This window comes from Pongo pygmaeus, chromosome 11 (assembly GCF_028885625.2).
Source record: "Pongo pygmaeus isolate AG05252 chromosome 11, NHGRI_mPonPyg2-v2.0_pri, whole genome shotgun sequence".
Lineage (NCBI taxonomy): Eukaryota > Metazoa > Chordata > Mammalia > Primates > Hominidae > Pongo > Pongo pygmaeus.
In genome coordinates, this window is record NC_072384.2 from 131,738,256 (window position 1) to 131,750,261 (window position 12,006).

General features: G+C 36.2%; 1 protein-coding gene across 1 annotated transcript in view; it reads left to right on the plus strand.

The window, feature by feature from the left end:
• Positions 1 to 12,006, plus strand: part of PSMD1 (proteasome 26S subunit, non-ATPase 1) — a 115,568-nt gene that overhangs the window by 69,317 nt on the left and 34,245 nt on the right. The gene's annotated exons all lie outside the window — the stretch shown is intronic.

Below are 12,006 nucleotides of genomic sequence, written 5' to 3' on the forward strand. Positions count from 1 at the left end.
AGACCAGCTTGGGCAACATGGCAAAACCCCATCTCTACAAAAAAAAAACACAAAAATTAGCCAGGGGTGGTGGTGCACGCCTGTAGTCCCAGCTACTGGGCGGCGGCGGAGGGGTTGAGGATTGGGGGTCAGGGGAGACCTGAGGCAGGAGGATTGCATGAACCTGGGGGAGGTCGAGGCTGCAGTGAGCCGAGATCACACCACTGCACTCCAGCTTGGGGTGACAGAATGAGATCTTGTCTCCAAGATAAAAAAAAAAAAAAAAAGGGAAAGAAAATATTTTTAAATACTGCTTAGTTGTGAGTTACACTTTGACATCTGTGCTTATGAAGGTGGGTAGGGATCTGCAAAACAAGTAATGGATCTGCAAAACAATGTCAGATTGAAAATAGCAGCACCATTATATCCAATGAAAAGACTTGTATGAAATAAGCCTTTATTGATTTGTTTATAGATAAAATTTTTTAAATATTAAGTATATTATAAAAATGCAGTCATTGTTGTTATTTTGCCTGTATTAATCCTTTCACTCACATTCACTCATTTTTTGCCTCAACTTATAAAAGATTGGTACTTGGATTCTTTTTATTTTTGCTTAAGTCTGTTTAATGGCTAAGGAACATAACTAGTTAGAACAGCTACTTATTTGGCAATCTCAAGTTATGGGAAGCATAGCTGTGAATCAAGAAAAAGCAAAATAATAATAAATAAATAATTATATGAAGGGATAGTTGAGTCTCAGCAAATAACTAAACCTGTGCTCTAAAACCCTAAGCACTTTAAGTAGAAAGTAGCCTCTAAGTCCCCACTCCATATCTTTTTACTCTCTACACACATACACGCGCACACACACAAAACTTTGCCTCTCCCTTCTTTAATGAAAATAACATTTGTATATGGTGGTAGATGTAGATAGTACAAAAGAATGTTGAGTGATAAATTCACGTGAGACAATTTTAATAAACATGTTTCCCTGCCTACTCCAGATTTGAGTAACAAGTTAAAAGGTGGACAAGCACTTTGATAATAGCAAATAGGGTCAACTGAAACAACAACAACAACAAAAAAAAAAACACAAGAATTTAAATGTATAAACATGTAGGTCTACTCAAGTACAAACTTGTAACTTTTTTTGTTTTTGTTTTTGTTTTGTTTTTTGTGACAGAGCCTTGCTCTGTCGCCCAGGCTGGAGTGCAGTAGCACAATCTCAGCTCACTGCAACCTCTGCCTCCCAGGTTCAAGCAATTCTCCTGCCTCAGCCTCCCAAGTAGCTGGGATTACAGGCGCCTGCCACCACGCCTGGCTAATTTTTGTATTTTTAGCAGAGACGGGGTTTCGCCATGTTGACCAGGATGGTCTCGAACTCCTGACCTCAAGTGATTGCCTGCCTCGGCCTCCCAAAGTGCTGGGGTTACGGGCATGAGCCACCGCACCCCACGCCCTTTGACAACATTTTATGTGGCATAATGATGGATAGCACAGTGATGACTTCTGTGTACTTAAGGCTAGATCATGTTCATTCAGCAAATAAATGTGAAATGAATTTGTTAAATATTTCTATCCAAATATAAGAAATGTAAAAGTATGATTCTTAATGGTAGAGTGAAGTTTTTAATATCTGGAAGCTTCATTTGTGTAGAATATTTCCTTTCCCAAAAACTTTGGATAAAGTAACTCTTACTAAAGTAACTTCAAGGTCAGACTCAGCCTCTAATCCAGTAATAACCAAAAAAACCTAATTGGCACATTTTTTTGTAAGACAATTGAATTTTCTCCCTGATGTCTTTTTAATTTATTGAGCAGATTCTGTCTTTGACCGAAAAGGGCAGTCTAATATTCTTTATAGGTCTAGGAAGACAGCTTAAATATCAGCCAAGAACACTTTTTTACCTCTCAGTCATAATACCTATTAAACAGTAACCATTAAGGAATGTTTAACATGACAGGGATTGTATCTGCTACGTATTCATTTGTGAAGTATTTACTAAGTGCCGTATGCTCATGGTGATATATTAATGAATAAGGTAAACATTTTCTGTCCTCATGTAATTTATAATTTTATGGAGGATGCAAACAAGTATATTGGTAACTATAGTACAGATATGGAGCTAAGACTAGCTCACTTCAACAGGACCTACAGTGGAGTTCAAATATTTCTCAGCTTTCTTTTTATTCATTCCTCTCATGTTCATTCTCTTTGACAAGATCAGTGAAAGAGCTGAAACTGTAAGAATAGCTACTTCAAACTTGTTCTCGTTAGACTCCTTTATTCTCTCGTGACTGCCTGTTATTTTAATGAAAGACTTTGACAAATCAGAAACAAGCTTCCTTCACTGTCTTCTCAAAATGTCTTTCTTTTCATCCATCCTATCCTTCTTTGGGATCATGTTATCATTCCTTTCCACAATTGGCTTCTACTTAGGTTCTTGATCCCATCTCATATGTATATGAAGTCTGTGGTGCTTCCTCTGGCATTAGCAGCCTATACCAAGAGTGTGATAAGCTGCCATCTCTACTGTCAGGGCTAGTCTAGGAGTGGGGGTGTGGTAGGCAGACAGTTTAAGATGCCACAGTGCTGTCTTACCACAATACAGCACCTTCTTCTTTCAGCCCTCCCCTGTTAAGTTTTTTACTGGATTCCTGTGTAAAAGTTGATCTAGACAATTTTTGCCAGGTTATTGCCAGAACAAAAGAATAAGTTTTTTTTGTCATTGAAACTCTAGAGCACAACCTGATGTCGTAAAATGGTGATGTCCTTTAATCAAAAGACTGCTATACCTGGAATTATAGTTGATGATCATAACCCAAATATCTTTTGGAGTAGATTTGCTCAACTCTGCATGTCCTCAGTAATCACAGTAATCAGCTATTAGAAATAGACTTTTATCATTAGAATACTTGTTTAAATATCAGAAGTGATTTAAACTTTCTGAGAATCAAAGTACATTTATATTCATTATTATAAAAATCAAAGAAATACCAATAAAGTTCTCAATAAATAGCAATAAGTTGATGGCAGCTCACTCATACTATAAGACTTTTCTTAGTTTGCTGATTAGAAATGAAAACAAGTGTGCTAATAATGCTGCAACTTTGAATATTACAGATTTCTGTAGGTCCAGGAATGCAATCTGAGATTTTTAAGAGCTCTATTTGTTATGGTGACACAGCAATTTCTTTGTATAAGGCTTGTGACTCTTCTTCTTACATCTTTAAAATTCCCTCCCTCGCCCATTTTAGCAGCACCTGAAAAGTATTAGTCTTTTTGGAAATGTGCCAAAAGCTTGCCTAAAAGTATACCAATTTTTAGTTTTCTGAAGTCCAGGAAGATGACAACAAATAAATTCTCTTTCACTGAATTTGTAACATTTATGGCACAGTCTGTGTGCTTTTGTTTTTTGCTTTTCCTTGTGGTAAGTTATTTGTATGCACTGTATACTAAACTGATAGAGTTAAAAGCTACAAATAGCAGTAGCTTAGAATATGGAGGTACGAAGAACAAAAATATGTTTGGGAAAGAAAATTGTTTTCTTTCTCAGCTTTTTCCCTGAAAATGTTTTATGCCACAAAATTCAAAAAAGCATAATATCTTTCCCCTACTTTTTTGTTTTTTACCTGTAATAGCACTGTTTGTTTGTTTTCGAGACGGAGTCTCACTCTGTCACCCAGGCTGGAGTGCAGTGGCACTGTGTCAGCTCACTGCAACCTCTGTCTCCCGGGTTTAAACAATTCTCCTGTCTCAGCCTCCCAAGTAGCTGGGATTACAGGCGCCCACCAGCATGCCCAGCTAATTTTTATATTTTTAGTAGAGACGGGCTTCACCGTGTTGGCCAGGCTGGTCTTGAACTCCTGACCTCAGGTGAGCCACCGCACCCGGCCAATGGCACTGTTGTTTCTTTTATTATTATTACAAGTTGTATGAACTAGCCAAGGAATAAAATAAAGGAGAACAAGAAAAGTTGCTCAGATTCCCACAACATGTAGCTCTGTCGTTGAGTACACATGCAGCTGGCAAATTTATAATTGTCTAAGTAAATATACTTTTTTCTGTAAATATACTTTTAAATAACATATCAAAACATGTGAAAGAGCTAAGTTATAGGTAACACATTCTATGCTAATAAAATGGTCTACCAAGTATTGATTTCTTTCCTCTCCACTGCCCTCCCCTAAAATAAAGTCCAGTGTTTTCCCTGTGACTTGACCATTTCTCAACATTTACTTTTCTAAATACGTTGTTTTGTTTTGTTTTGTTTTTTAGACAAGGCATCACTCTGTTGCCCAGGCTGTAGTGCAGTGATGTGATCTCAGCTCACTGCAGCCTTGACTTCCGAATGGGCTCAAGTGATCCTCCCAAGTAGCTGGGACTACAGGCGTGCATCTCCATCCCCGGCTAATTTTTGTATTTTTTGTAGAGATGGGGTTTCGCGGGAATGCCGAGGCTGGTCTTGAACTCCAGGGTTCATGCAATCAATCCTCCTGCCTCGACCTCCCAGAATGCTGGGATTACAGGCATGAGCTACTGTGCTTGGCCAGTTTTTCTAAATATGTTTGTGGAGACATAGAAATAAGCTTTATTGCTGATTAAGGATTAGTCATTTAAATACTTTGTTATAAATGCTGATCCAAGGTATTATAACAAACCGGAGGAATTATTTCATGATGTTATCTAGAAGGCAAATGTTTATACTGAAGAAAGATTTAGGGAGTGTCAGAATTATTGAAAATAACTGAAAGAAAGCCTAGTGGATTGTTACTAATGATTTAATGTATTTTCTTTTAACCTGTAGGTTCTCTCTTCATCTCTTGCCTTGCCCTCTTTTTCTTTCTTTTCTTCCTCCTTGCGGTTTATTTGTTGAAGAAACCGGTTGTTATCTCTGTTTTGTTTCCCATGGTATGAATTTTGCTGAGTGCATCTTTACGTGTAGTTTAATGTGTTGTTTGGTCCTTCATATTTCCTGTAAATTGATAGTTGAATCTAGAAGCTTGATCACATTCAAATTTTTTTAGGGTGGTGGGGCTGGTGGTACACACAGTTATTTCCATTTTCATGATGTTAGCAGTCGTTGATAATCATGCTGCGATCTATTCATTATATGTTACAAAATGGTGATACAATTTTATCATTTATTAACTGTTCCTTTAAAAGCTTATATCATATATCTCTATGTGTGTATATATGAAGATTAATGTGCAGGAGTTTTGCTTTCAGTGAATGTTTGCATTCCAATCATTGCTTAGAAAGTTTTTTTGTCCTTTTAGAGTTGCCTGCTGAAACATTGAAGTAAACATATAAGAATATTATGGTTTTACTGTACTCTTGAAAAGATTGAATGTCTAAACTAATTTAATAAAGAATTTGTCATTCTTTGTCTTAACACTTGTTTTTTCTAAAGAATGTGTCAGAGTTGGAACTGTTGTTAGATTGAGACACTGTCAGGTTTTTTATATGCTTTTGAGTTTATAGCCTTCACAGCCTATTTCAGTCTTTATTGCAATCAACTAGGTAAAGTTCTGCATTAGGCTCCTGGTATTTATGTTCTCAGGCAAAATTTTTTCTAAACTTCATGGAATTGTTAGTGCCTTTTAGGAAACAAAACTTAAGTCTAACTTCTATCCCCTTTCAGAAGACTTTTCTACTAAAGAAAAGAACTTGAGTTTTGTGGTTGGTTTAAGAATAGTATATATGTTATCTTTTATTTACTCTTTTATAACAAGTAAAAATGACAAAATAAATGAAATGTTAAGACAGATTTTAGGATAAGCTCTTTCCTGTGTGTCAGTTTTCCCTGGAATATCCTGCCCTTGCAGCCAAGGGGCAAATTGATAAGTATTCTGCATGCCATTAGTTCCCTAACAAGCTGATGACGAAATTCTGGTGGTCTGAACCCTAAATATAACCAGCTTTCTAGGTTTAATATTCAGCTTGTTTTATATTTTGATAAACCTTTGGACATCAAATATTAGTAGCCAAATTTCTGGTTCTGATCCAAAGCCAATTTTTGGTGATGCATCTAGATTTCAGTGATAATAGTATAGTATTTTACTCTACCACTCCACCAACTCTCCCCAGCATACATAAGGAGGAGCAGGTATTGTTTTATGGATAAGGCAATTAAGGCTCAGAGAAATTTAGTGATTGTCACCCTGCTAATAAATGGCAGCACTAGAATTGGAATCCAGGTCTTTCTGATTCTAAGTCTCTGTTCTCTCTACCACAACAAATGGAAGAGAGGTCAAGAAAAGAGATCCTTTAAGGAATCACTGTGTTATTTCCAGTGAGAGGTGATAGGAACTGAAACAAGGCAATTGGAAACAAACATAAGATTTAAGGGGTTCTCTTGACTTGGCGGCAGATTGTATGTGGAGAGTGAGGGAACAGATGAATAAAGACACGAGTTTCCTAGGTGTGTCAATGAATTGTCATGGTGGGAAGAGAAGCAACTTGGAGAGGGATGCCCTTTTTTATTCCTTTCTTTGTGGGTTTTTAAATGTTGATTGAGGTTTGTGGTATACTTGGTTAAAGATTTCCAATAGGCACTTAGAATTTCAGGTTACTACACAGATTATTTGGAATCTGTTGTTAGAGAGTAGAAGGGAATTAAATAGGGACAGATACATTCTTTTTTTGAGACAGTGTCTCACTGTGTCGCCCAGGCTGGAATGCAGTGGCGTGATCATAGCTCACTGCAACCTCCACCTCCTGGGCTCAAGCCCACCTCAGCCTCCTCAGTAGCTGAGACCACAGATGCGCGCCACCACACCTGGCTAATTTTTGCAGTTTTTGTAGAGACGGGGTTTCACCATGTTAGCCAGGCTAGTCGCGAAATCCTGGACTCAAGCAACGGGGGCAGATACATTCTTAATTGCTGTGTATTGAGTTAATCCTCTAACACTGTGGCACTTACCTAATGAGAATTAGGAATTCATAATTCTACTAAGGGACTATCCTGAGGCTTATAGCCTCAAAAATTCCCTCTGAATTCTTACCTAACATTATAGGCACATAGCCACAAAGGTGGTTTTCCCAGGGCACAGTTTGTCCATTGCACTTTAGATAAGCTGACCCCCTTGATGTGTCTAAATGTGGAAAATTTGATTGCGTAATTTATGGTATTGGGGGATGGGGGACTGCTTTCAGGTAGTTCCCTGGGGTCAGGGGGGAAGAATTCCCTCTGTGATAGCCCCATTTAGAATAGTGTTTCTGCCTATCTGTGTGTATTGCTGTTTTTCCTCCTTTAGTAAAGATGGATTAGAGGGGGAAAAGAAAGACACCATATTCTTGAAAGCATCTTGATTTATTAGTGATTTAATGTTGAGGTTGCACAAAATATTCATAAAGAAATAGTATTTAAAAGCCAGTGTGTTGAAAGAAAGGAATTCATATGTTCAGTTTATGGTCCAATGATATGGCAGTGACTTATGCATATGCCCTTGCACAATTCCTGCTCTGTGGAAGGCTTGTACAAATAGTAACATTGGCAAGATGACTGTTAGTTACAAGCCAAGAAATTTTATTGAAACAACAAATTATAATGTAGTTAGCTTATTTTGGTGTGCATTTCATTTTTTAAAGCAGAAAATTACAACTTTTTTTTCATTAAAAATTGAATTGCGTACTTAGGATTAAAGCAAAGTTTTTACTTACTGCTGCCTATTATACCTTATGATGAACCACAAGTATAGTAATACTAAAGAGCAACAAAGTTTTTTTTTCATTTTCTTTACATGACAATTGTATAAACTAGATTTTAAAGCCTTGGGATACATTCCCTCATGTTACATTTAAAGATTCGACTCCCAAAATTATGTGTTATCTGTGTGTTTAGAGGGGCAGGAGGAAGGAGACTCTGATCCAAAAAAGATTTAGAACCGCTGTATCAGACAATTGGCAGATAGTCACATAACTAAGTCCTGAGGGAGCCTAAACCAAGACCCAGTTTTTCCAAATGTTTGTTATTGTCTAAACCCACTGTGTCGTGTATAATAATCACTCAGTAAATATGACTGACTAGACCCAGCCACCAGGTCTTAAGAAAGTTAGAGAGGGTTCTGCAGAAAGCTCTGATTCCTGCCATGCACCCAAGTGGTTATTATGCTAGTAGTCCTGATTTTTTATTTCTAGTATTATCTTCATTATTCCTCTATACAAAATCAGTATGGCTTTTCTACCTACTTTTCCTTAAGCTTGTTTCTCACATTTCAGTGTTCATTCCTTTCCAACAACATTTATCCCTCTGCTATCAGAATTGTGCCCATTCAAGACTCAATTAGCCTTAGTAAGAAATACTCACAGGTATGTCACTTTTCCCTGGTTTTGATTATCTAGCTGAATTATAAATGTAAGGGAGAAAGCAAAAGTGGAACAGGAAAGAGCTTGGTATATTTCCTAGTGCTTAACCATTAGGCCTTGAACTTAGTAGAAAATACTTGTCTAAGTCTCTAAATGTAAATTTAGTTTAACTCTCTTTGTCTCTTATTAAGTAATAAAAATTATTTTACCTATAGTACCTGGCACTGTGCTAACAAATTATGGGAGACAGAAAATATAGTCTCAGCCCTTGTGCAGTCTAGAGTGGTTTTATTGGTAATTTAATTAGATGGCAAAACACTTGAGTGGGTTTGTTAGATGATTTGGGTATCAAATTATGGGAAGAGCTTTAAGTTCTTAGCCTTATAGGAGTGAAAATAGAAGTTAAATGGTAGTTTCAACTACAAGTTTTAGAATAACTTTTCAATAGCCTGTTAGGTGTAATATTTTAAATTTTATTTTTATTTCATTGGAATGTTACTCATTGAAGAAAAGTTGTCCTATAATAATAGGCATTGATTTAAACCTGTAATAATTGGTTCATTTTTAAATGCTGTAGAATTGTAAAGTTGGAACAGACTGACAGAACTTCTAGTCCCATTCTTCCTCTTTTCAGATGAGGAAAGGACCCTGGAATGTTTGGTTAATTGAACATTATCTAAATTGGCCCAACTATTTAGAGACAAAACAGGAACTAGAACATGAGTTTTAGACTTCATGGTTCCCTCTTATATAACTTACTGTTATTTTTCTCAGCACATAATAACTGATAGCATATATGTTATTACTATATTTTCAGTTACTTGCTCATCTGGTTTTTATTATTCCTGGAAAACAGTCAAGAAAATCTATCTCTAATTATAAAGGAGAAAACCCAAGTGATTTGGTCTAATGTCACGTAACTAACAAATTTAGCAAAACTAGAACTAGGACCTAGATCTTTAGTTTTCTAATATATTGCTTTCTTCACACCACCATACTGTTTTTCCCATACTGTTTCTAATAATACTAGTGACAATTAGTATTATTTCCAAATTATTCATACAAGGAAGTTTAGGCAAACTGAGAACATTCTCAAGAAAGAGTGATGGACTCTATTGTAGGGAAAAATAATCTAACCTTTCCTTATTGCAAAATTTCATTTTCACAGTTACAGTTTTCATAAACTTCGTTCTATTCCTTTGAAATTTGAATTCACCACTCTCTGGAGTTTGAGGCTAGAGGACAGTTCCAACATAGAATTAAAGATTTGAGTTGGTTTGTGGTAATTGTTTTCATTCATAACAGGATAGTCTTTTTTTTAAATGCCTTTTTAATAAATAAATGTTTTAATTAAATGTCTGAAAACTCTAAAATGTCAATTAGTTAAATGCAAGTCAACTTCTGTACAGTTACATATAAATTATATTCAGTGTAGGATTTCGGTTCACTTTAGTATTTTTAAAAGACAGTAGGGTAGGACCTCCAAACTCAGTGTCTGGGCCCTAGGAACTATGAAGGTCTTGAAACAGCCTTTCTGGAGAAGTTGGAAATTTGGGTTTTAATGTGAAATATTCCCATCTTAAATGTTGACAACTTATTTTGAATTTTTTTAAAGTATGTAGGCCAAATAAAATCTGCTACGGGCCAGATTGGGCCCTTGGGCCAATAGTTTATGAATTTTATTTTATTGGTTTGAATTACTGAAATAGTTTTCTTGCTGGTTTTTCCACCTTCATGCTTTTAACCTGTCTTGTTCACAGGTATCTCCTTAATCTTTCTAAATCATCATTCCATTTATCTGCAAAATAAAATGCAAATTGCTAAACCTGACATTCAAGACACTGTATCATTTTGCTCTTAATTGCCTTTCCACTTTTATTTCTTATTACATGTGCTACAAAAACACTGACTGTTTTCAAATTAGACAAGCCAGGTGAATTCCAATCTCTAGACCTTTGCTGACTTACTTTCCTTACCCTGATGCCTATATTCCTCTTCATCATTTGTCCAGTTCTTCCAATACTTTCAAAGTCACTTTATGTCTGCATTCTCTGTGAGTTCGTCTCCTGACCACTGTTAACTCTTTCTGTGATATTTTTTTCTCCTTAGCATTCATATCTTAGGTAGTTTATGCCGCTTTGCCACTTTTATATAATTTATATATAATATATATCATATTATATAATTATATAAATAATAGATATTGTGTTATTTATATACCATATATAATTATATAATATATAAATATATATTTTATGTATAATATATAATATATTTATATTTATATATTATATTTTTTATATAATATATATTTTATATATTTATATTATATATGTATCTATATATATATATATTTTTTTTTTTTTTTTTCCTTGAGATGGAGTCTCGCTGTCTCACCCAGGCTGGAGTACAGTGGTGCAATCTTGTCTCACTGCAACCTCCGTCTCCCGGGTTCAAGGGATTCTCCTGCCTCAGCCTCCCGAGTAGTTGGGATTGCAGGTGCCCACCACCATGCCTGGCTAATTTTTGTATTTTTAGTAGAGAGGAGGTTTCACCATGTTAGCCATGTGGTCTCAAACTCCTGACCTCAAGTGATCTGCCCACCTCAGCCTCCCAAAGTGCTGGGATTACAGGCATGAGCCACCGTGCCCACCTTTAATACACATTTTTATGTGTGTTGGTTTTGTCTCAGTAAATGTTTGGCGATAGTGAAAAATCTAGAGCTGTATATGCTGCTTCAAAGTCTAGGAAAGAGCCTAGTTTCTTTTTTTCTTTCTTTTTTTTGTAATTTCAACTTTTCTCTTAGATTCTGGGGGTACTAAGATAAATGTGCAGGTTTGTTATGTGGGTATATAGTGTGATGCTAAAGTTTGTGGGACAGTAGATCCCGTCACCCAAGTATTATGCATAGTACCCAATAGTTTTTCAACCCAGCACCCTTCCCTCCTCCCTCCAGTTCCCAGTGTTTGTTGTTGCCTTCTTTATGTCCATGAGTACCCAGTGTTTAGCTCTCACTTACAAGTGAGAACATGCAGTATTTGGTTTTCTGTTACTGCCTTAATTCACTTAGGATAATGGCCTCCATCTGCATCCATGTTGCTGCAAAAAACATGATTTCATTCTTCATGGCTGCAAAAAAATCTTTTTATTGAAGTTTAATATACATTCAAAAACATGCACAAAATCATTAGTCCACAGCTTGATGAATTTTCACAACTGCATACACCTGTGTAACCAGTACCCAATTCAAGATCATAACATTACCAGCCTTCCAGGAGCTCTCCTTACATTCTCTTCTAGTTATTACCCTAGTCCTGCTGCTCCTCAAGGATAGCCACTCTGCCAGCCAGGATCATCTTTTAAAAGATGGGATCGGGTATACCATTAGTCAAGTTTGTCCTATTTTTTATCTTGTTGCAAATATGGGGAGAATGAAAAATAATTTCTCATCAACACAAAAATAATTGCTAAAGCAAAAATACAGAAGTCAGAATTTCTTCATTATCAAGGCTTATCAGTTTATTATTCAACTAAAGTAATACTGGGGGATTTAAATCTTTCATGTAACTTAGGAAATGTCCAGGAATTACTATAAAGGACTTTTGTCTTCTGGAACAAAATGCAAAGTAACCAAGAAATAGGAAAATAGATGTACAGCAGTGTGCTGCCCCCCACATGGCTGTTCCTGCCATGGAGGAGGTACCAGAGGACAA